Below are 8,810 nucleotides of genomic sequence, written 5' to 3' on the forward strand. Positions count from 1 at the left end.
AAAAGAACGAGGGGAACCTTAGCATAACTGGTAAAGTTGCTGCCATGTGATCAGGAAGTCACGAGTTCGAGCGGTGAAAACAGTCTCTTGCAGAAATGTAAGGTAAACTGCGTACGATAAACCCTTGTGGTCCGGTCCTTCTTTGGATCCCGCGCATAGCGGGAGCTTAGTGTACCGGATTACCCCTTATTTAACAAAAGGACCAAAGTAGAAAAAGAAAAAAGAGGAAAGGAAACAAATCAGATATTGCTAGTTTGATGGTCCTATATACCTTTATATAAACCTAACTTAACAGAAATAACTGTGCTATAAAAAAGATTACTTTATTGGAAAAAAGATAAAGGTAAAAATTATTTATATATTTTGAAGTAAAAAAGAAGTAGGTCTAATTGGGTTCAAGATTGTCGGAGAATCAAAACAAAGAGACGTAAAGTAGTATCAATAGAAGTTTTATTATTATTATTATTTGCTTAATACCTAGTAGACTATTATTAAATCCATAGGTATATGGAAAATCTTAGTGGATCAACTACTTTAATCTTTGAAAGATTAAATCCAAAAAAAATTCTTGTTATCATTTTAGATTGTTGAAAGTTAATCTTATGTGTATAATCACTAAATTTTACCTACTATAATAATGGAATCAACATTCCCCAAAATCTAGATTACTAGTATAGGAATTGTATTGGTGATATTGAGTGTGCGAACAAAGTCTTACGTTGGTAATGGTAGCTGAAAAGATTGGGAGACTACATTTAAGGTATAGGGATCTCTTAACGGTGCGAGGCCTTTTGAGGAAAACCGTGCATGTTTGATTCGAAGCGGACAATATCACAGCATATTAAGAATATAGTTGGACTGTTTTAGCCTAACAGGTACAGTTTCAATAAGAGTAGTTTGGAGTGCTAGTGTTTTTTGTTGTAGGTGGCTTGTTTGGATGGTTGTTACCTATTGTATTGTATCGTATTATTATTTTAAATACAATGTTTGTTTTGATTGTTACTTAAATTTTATTGTATTGTATCGTTAAATCCATTGTTACGTAACGATGAAATGTGTCACTTTATGTAACGACCGATTTGGTGTGGTCGCGTTGTTACCTTGTCTTTTTCTCTCAATCTCACCCTTCATTATTATTAAATAATTTTATTTTATTATTTACCCTACCTTTTTATATACTGTATCATAATCTTTTTTTACAATATTGCAAGTTTATTCATCATATTACTGGTACGTGATATCATGAAACGACGGTAAAACGACACAATCCATCCAAACATTATATTCATCAAGCGATACAGTACAATACAATACAATACGATACGATACATTATGAAACGATATGTAACAACCATCCAAACAAGATGTTAATTTCTAGCTTCTTTTTTTTTTGCTTTTTTTTCCTTTTGATATTATAAAAAAAAAAAAAAGAGTATTGAAGAACAAGTCGATATATTTGCATTGTTAGTTAGCAAAACTTCACAGCAATATCCCAACGACAACATTTCTTTTATGCAAATTGCATTTTTGTAGGGAGGATAAGTGCAATGACCTCATGTCTAAGACTTCGATTTATTTAACTATTTATAAAAATCAACTACAATATTGTGATATTTTTTTCTAATATCCGAAAAAGGATAAACTGGAAAAGAACCCTTTGGGCTTTGATTGCGACATGATTCCTAACAAAATGAATTTGAACTGCATTTTGAGTTAATTAGCAAACCTCCTAAATACATTCATATACGGTAACGGCTCGTTTGGTACGAGGGATAAGGAATAATTAATCCCGAAATTAAATACAAAAAGAGTTTATCCCATGTTTGGTTGGTAGAAAAGTGCAGTATAATTAATCCAGAGATTGTAGTATTTTTTTATCCCCATGAGAGAGTGAAATAACTAATTCCGAGATAACTAATCCCGGGATAATTAGTTCTGGAATTAGGGGTGTACATAGGTCGGGTTGGTTCGAATTTTCTAATTACCAAACCAAACCAATTGTATCGGGTTATTAAATCTAAATATCAAACCAAACCAATAAAAGTCGGGTTTTTCAATCTCGGTTTTTTTCGAGTTTTTCGGTTATTTTCTTTCCATAAAGTCTTCATAGCACAAAATATAGAATTTATGCTCCAAATATTTCTTTAATCCTAGTAAGATAGAACTATATAAGGTGTTTTTCAATAAAATAACATAAACATGAGACGAGTCATGGCATTGTACTAAAATATTCAACAATAAAGATAATAAAAATCACATAAAATAAGCATTAATTATTAATAAGTCATAATGAAAACAAACATAATTTAAAATTACTAATAAGTTGCTAAAATAAGTACGACCAATAAGTACTATAATTTACATGACTAAACACTAAAAGAAAAATAAGTTATGCATTTTATCTAAACCACGGAAAAAACTAAAAAATAGATATCTTACACTATTTTCATTCATAGTACAATTGAATTGAATGTCTTTTTGTTAACATTAGTATTGATTTGATATTGGTTTTGGATTTATTTGAGTTACTAACATTTATGAACTATAAAATTTATTGGAGCAACCAAAAATTATAAGTCCAAACTTGAAATAATACGTAAAAAGATAAAACTATGAAAAGGCTTAAGAAATATTTATAAACTATACTATAATAAGTATTTTTATGTATTAAATATAGTTAAAAAATTTATACATATAATGTCGGGTTGGTTTGGTTTCGGTTTGACTTTTTTTAGTTAAAACCAAACCAAACCAAATATGGTCAGGGTTTTTTTTCCAGCACCAAATCATAGTCGGATTTTTTTCTCGGTTTGATTCGGATTATCGGATTGGTGCGGTTTGTCGGTTTCATTTGTACACCCCTACCGGAAATAACTTCTTTCCAACCAAACGACCCCTAACACGTTCAAGTTTTCCAAAATTTGGCAAGATTAAAATACATGCACCTTAATCCACATGTTTGTAAAGACGTAGGAAAAATGAATAAAAATAAAATACATGCATACTTAGTTATTGAAAATGTATAAAGGCGTTACTTGTATGAGAAAAAGAAGAGTCCTTTTCTACTAAGGTTTAATCACCCTAAAAATAACTTATATTGGCGGTTAGACAATTAATTGACTCAAATATATACTTGGATTGGTGTAAAGAAAGAAATATTTTACTAGAATCACACTAAAAGAAAGATAAAATTTAAGCATGACGTCTTTTTTTTCTCTTTTCTTTTTTGCAAATTGGGAAAAGAATGACGTATATATCAATGCAAAATTGCCTTTAATTAGCTGTATAACATTACGTTATGACTTTAATTATATACCTAAGACTACGATAGTAGATTAAGTAAAACAAAAGAAATCAAGTATATAAAAAAAATACAAAATAAGTAACCTTGAGAATGACAGCAATAATATTTTAATAAAACTCAAATATATTCCAAAAAATATAATAAACAGAAAACGAAAAATATCAAAGGGCAGCCCGGTGCACTAAACTCCCGTTATGCGCGTGATCCAGGGAAAGGTCAGACCACAAGGGTCTATTGTACGCAGTCTTGCCCAACATTTCTTCAAGATGTTGTTTTTTTATATATGACTGGAAAATGACTTATATTATTTATTAATACCTGTTAAAAATTAAATAAAAACCACGCGATCATTATGGCCACCAAATATTTTTAAAAAAATCATTACTACTCCAATATTCTGAGTGGCAAAAATAACAAAAAGCATTATAAAAGTGACGCAAAATAACGTTGTAGGTCTTTCTTAGCCATCATTGACCTCGTAAAAAAAAAACTAGGTTTAACTGTGACAAGAAAATCATTACTCATTAATTATAAATTAGGAAATAAAAGCTTTTTGTTTTCGTGTCGAAAAGCTAAGTTAAGATAGATTAAAGTACTAATTACTTTCACTAATTAAGTGAACGTGTTCCCACATGTACTAGTCAAAATCTTTGATTTATAGAGTTAAACACCATTATAAATCTTTATAGCTGGATGGTAATTATTATGATCCTCACTTCCACTAAATTACCATTACCACATATAAAAAGGTGGAATTATTACCACGTTACATGTTTTCATTAACTGTGGACCAAGTGAAAGTCATAATCATGGTAAATGGCACTAACCTTTATGGCTTTATCTTCTTATCACTCATTTTACTCAGCGGTCAAATAAGAAATTTTACCGATAAGGATTGCGATAAAATGAATGGAGTCCTTTCACTTTCAATTAAAAAAATCGAAATTGAGTTATATGTGGTGGAGAATTATAAGTTACACGTTTAATTCACTCCACTAAGCATAAGTAATAATCACGGTTCATCTCACTAATCGCTAGGATTTTCCTAACCATCATACTTATGGCGGAGCTAGCCTTCCGGTCGCAGGTTTGACCGAATCGAGTAATTTTAGTCCAACTCTGTATTTTTTTGAGATATCTATTCATTATACAAATTATTAATTCAAAATATAGATTCTTAAAAAGATTAGAATTTAGAATTTATAAAAAGACATCTATTAATTTGGAATATAGTTTCTTAAAAAGACTAAAATTTCTAATACATAAGGCTCAAATCTTTGTTTTGCCTCTAATCATGCACGAATACAACTATGTTTATCAAGTTCAACTGAACTCGGCATTTTTTTGACATGAAATATAGGTATATATGTAGAGAAAATTACTTAGGTTTTATCAAATATTAAAATTCGACCCTAATTGAAAGTTGAGCCTATTAAGAAGTCAAGAATTCGCTTATGATAAATGCCGATCAAAGGAAACTTGAGTACAAGACCTACCCGTCCAGCAGGGACGGAAATCGGCCTTAGTGATCCTATAGTGCGGAGTGGATTAGTCATTTTGTAGAGATAAGTAGTTGATGTTGTTGTACTCTTCTAGATAGCCCATGTGGTTAGTTAGCACGTATGTATATGCAGCTGTTAGTTAGTGTGATATATTAGTTTACATATACTCAATTTTGTACAAATTCTAATATTGCAATTAATGAGAATTTCTTTTTCTCTCTCTAGAACCTTCTTCACGGTTACTCACCAGAGCTTCTCTCGTATAGCTCAAAGCTCTCTAATGGCGGATCTAGGGCTGGTTTTAACGTGGTATCAGAGCTGTGGTGCTCGGCGATTCTGAGTGACGAGCTTCTGAACTGTTTCGATCTTCTAATATCCTTTTTCCCTTCTTCGATTTTCCTCAGTTTTGTGTTGAATTTCTTCTCAATTCTTCATCTTCTCTCAAGTTCAATTTCTTTGTCTCAAATCTTCAGAAATTGTCCATAATGGCGAACGATACAGTCGAAACTACAATAGGATCCTCACATGTGAACAGTCAGCACATCGATTGCAACAATCCTCTGTATGTACATCCCTCCGACACACCCGGATTGCAAATTGTCCCATAATTGCTCATCAGAACCGAAAATTATTTGGAATGGAGTCGATCTATAAATATGTCACTCCTTGGGAAGAATAAATTAAGGTTTATTGATGGAACATACACTAGAGATTTGTACGAAAGGGATGCTTTCCAATTGCATCAGTGGGCCGTGCAATGCAATTTTTTAATCGTGGAGCTCACAAGTAACAGTATCTACTCGGACACTACAGTGTAAGTGTGTTTAATCAAGAAAAGACAGTAAATGCGTTGAAGATTAGATTTGATAAGGTAAATGCAATCAAAATCTATCACACGAATATGAAGATTAGCTCATTGGTACATGGAGTTTCTAGTGTATTAGTATACTTCTCAAACCTGAATGATTTGTGGGATGAATTTGAGTTACCTTGTGATTGTGAGACGTCAGGACCATTTATTAAATTTTACACCAACAGAAACTTATGAAATTTTTAATGGGATTAAACGACACTTATGCACTATAAAGGAGTCAGCTTCTCATGATGCATCCAACACCCTCACTTGATAAATCATACTCCATGATTATCTAGTAAGAAAGTTAGAGGAAGAACAGTGGTTTAGCAACACATGGTGGTATTTTTTAAAGTGCTACTATGGATATTGATCATACTGCACTAGCCTCTCCCACTGCCTTCAACGTAAGGCATAAGAGAAATGCTGGGTGTAAGCACGTGATTTTTGCCCTATATGAGAATTACTCCAAAAAAATTCAAAATAAAATAATTTTCCTTTTGTGTGCAATTTTGAGAATTTCGTGGCATTTTTGGATAATTATTTGTGTTTTTGTCAGTGAATGTTTATCCTGTTATAATTAATTAAAATAATAAAAAATATGTGGCATGTGTACTTAGGATTTTTATTTCTTACAAATAGGAATTAATTAAACCATAATTTGGTTTTAAAAGAAGGAAAATCACAAAAATATGTAATTGTTGTAATTTTATCATTTAAATGTGCCATTGTGTGATTTTATTTTTAATTAAATGTTTTAACTTGTGTGGTAATTGTTCTTAAGAGTTAATTGATATTTTGTAGTTTAATTTTGGTTTTACAATTTATTTTAGAATTTTTGTTAATTAATTAAAAGAAGAAAATGAAAAGAGTTGAAAAATATAAGAAAACAGACTGGGCCAATTCTGGACCATTTTAGGCCCAAAATCACACCCCATGTCCAGGTCCAATCCAACTCGTCTCCAGCCTCTATCAGACGACGCCGTTTCAGGCGTCTCAATCTGGACCATTGATCTCAGATGATCAAACGGTCCCAAAGCTATGCCCAAACCGACCCCTGACCCATTACCCGGTTAAGCCCGACCCCCCCCCCCGATTTAAACCAAACGACGCCGTGTAGTTTAACCCCCTTGATTCTGGCCATTGATCGTGTTTGATCCAACGGCCTAGATCTAATCCCCACCCCACTATATAAGCCCAAATCCTTACCCCACATCCCCAAAGCCATACCCCCTCTTCCCACATTCGTCTCTGATCTTCAGAGACCAGACATGACCACCACCTCCAGCCACCATGCACCGCCCACCGGAAATCGCCTCACGGCGGTTCCGGTAGTCCAAACGACCCCAAAAATACACCATAGCTTCCCCACGACTTCCCCTTTTCAGATCTGGTGTTAGTTTCCTTCGAATCATCACCAATCTTCTCGAATCTTCAGTCGAAGAGTTCGTCTGAAATTTCACCTATTTCGATGACCACCAAATTAACACCACAACATCCCCTGACCACCCTCGTCATGAATCTAGTAACCGTTTAGCTCGAATCTTCCTGGAACTTCTCGAATCTTCATTTGAAGATTCGAGCAAAACCTAAACCTACCCCAACGTACCCCAAAATCATAGCAGTTACTCCCCTAACCTCATTCGTAACCAAACCAAGCTTGGTTTGGTTCGAATCTGCCTAAAAATGTTCGAACCCTAAATCCGAAAAAAAACGGAAGCTTAAAATTCCAAATCATGGAATCTGTCCAAATTAAATGTAGGGTTGGGGTCTAATAGACCTTAATCGAGGTGTTCTCAGTTGAGAACACTTCGATTAAAGTCTGTTCGACCTCAAAGTGCTTAGGTCTGAGTTCGAGCCTGGCCCGAAGGGTTCTAATATTTTGAGGTATTTTTCTTTTTTCCTTTGTTCTATATTCATGTTTTTTTATCTATGTATATGTTTAGTTTAATTTTATTGATTTTCCATACTTTTTCAATTCATCTTCTCATCCCCGGTGACCTTTTATTTGGTCGATTTTTCTTCTGTTGATTAAATTGTACATGTTATAAATTATATAGTCGATTTGATTAATGTCGTCGAATAGTTAGTTTCATAAGTCCCCTGTGTTAAACAAAGCCATGAGTCACCCTGTTTGTATGATTGATTCTGTTTGTTGTTACCAATTGTGTATGTATAATCGATTAATAAGCTGTGACGATTAATTAATTTCCTATTAGACCCTACCACTGAAATTACCCGTGAATTGCCTGATTCTCTGTGGTTGATTGTTTAGTGTAATATATAATCAATTAATTAAACTTCGATGATTAGTTTGTTCATATAGTTTGAATCATTTTGGCATTCTGTTGTTTATAGTTTTCAATTGTTAAGTTGTCCGATTAGTTAAAATACTGTTTGATTATAAGCTTTGTTCTAAATCACTAAAACCTTTATATTTGATGCATTTTCTGCCTTAAAGTACTAGCTGAATTGGTTATAGCTGTGATCACATCAGTTTTGGTTAATTGATAGTTAAACAGATTTCAGAATTAAGATTTTAATACAGTTGAATGGTTGTATTAGGAGGCAGTAATATTAAGGGGTTTCAGGGTTAATTTGGGAATGAAACAGTAGGAATAATTTGTTAATGTTAGTGTTTTATTAGTGGGGTATTAACTAATACACTAATGGGAAACAAAAGGGAATGGATGGCTGAAAATAAGGAAAAGCTTCCTTAGTGGGATTTAAAGTGAAAAAAATCAGATTTTAGTGGAAAATTCTGATTTGAATAAGGAAAAGGGTCGGGCAGTATGTTTGAAAGGGGGGCAGGTTGTATAAAAAGGGAAGATGGGACAATTCAGAAGGGGTGAGCTGAAAATTAGGAGAAATTTCAGAACTAAAGAGGAAAGAAAAAAAAACTAAATACGAAACTGGAAGAAAAGTTGAATTCTAAAAGGTTCAGAAAAATAGTTTAAGTGTTAAGGATGGATTTTTGAGAGAAGAGTCCAGAGAGAGATAGAGTGTTAAGGCTGAACTTTCACATTAAGAGTTTCAGGTTGCTTTCTTGAGTGCTTGACAAATCAGAAATTGTTGTTTCCTTGCATCTGTCTGTGTTTCATTTTGGATTTCTGCTATTGTTGGCTACTGGTTTACTGGTTGTTGTTGTACT

Source organism: Nicotiana tabacum, chromosome 13 (assembly GCF_000715075.1).
Source record: "Nicotiana tabacum cultivar K326 chromosome 13, ASM71507v2, whole genome shotgun sequence".
NCBI classification, from domain to species: Eukaryota; Viridiplantae; Streptophyta; class Magnoliopsida; order Solanales; family Solanaceae; genus Nicotiana; species Nicotiana tabacum.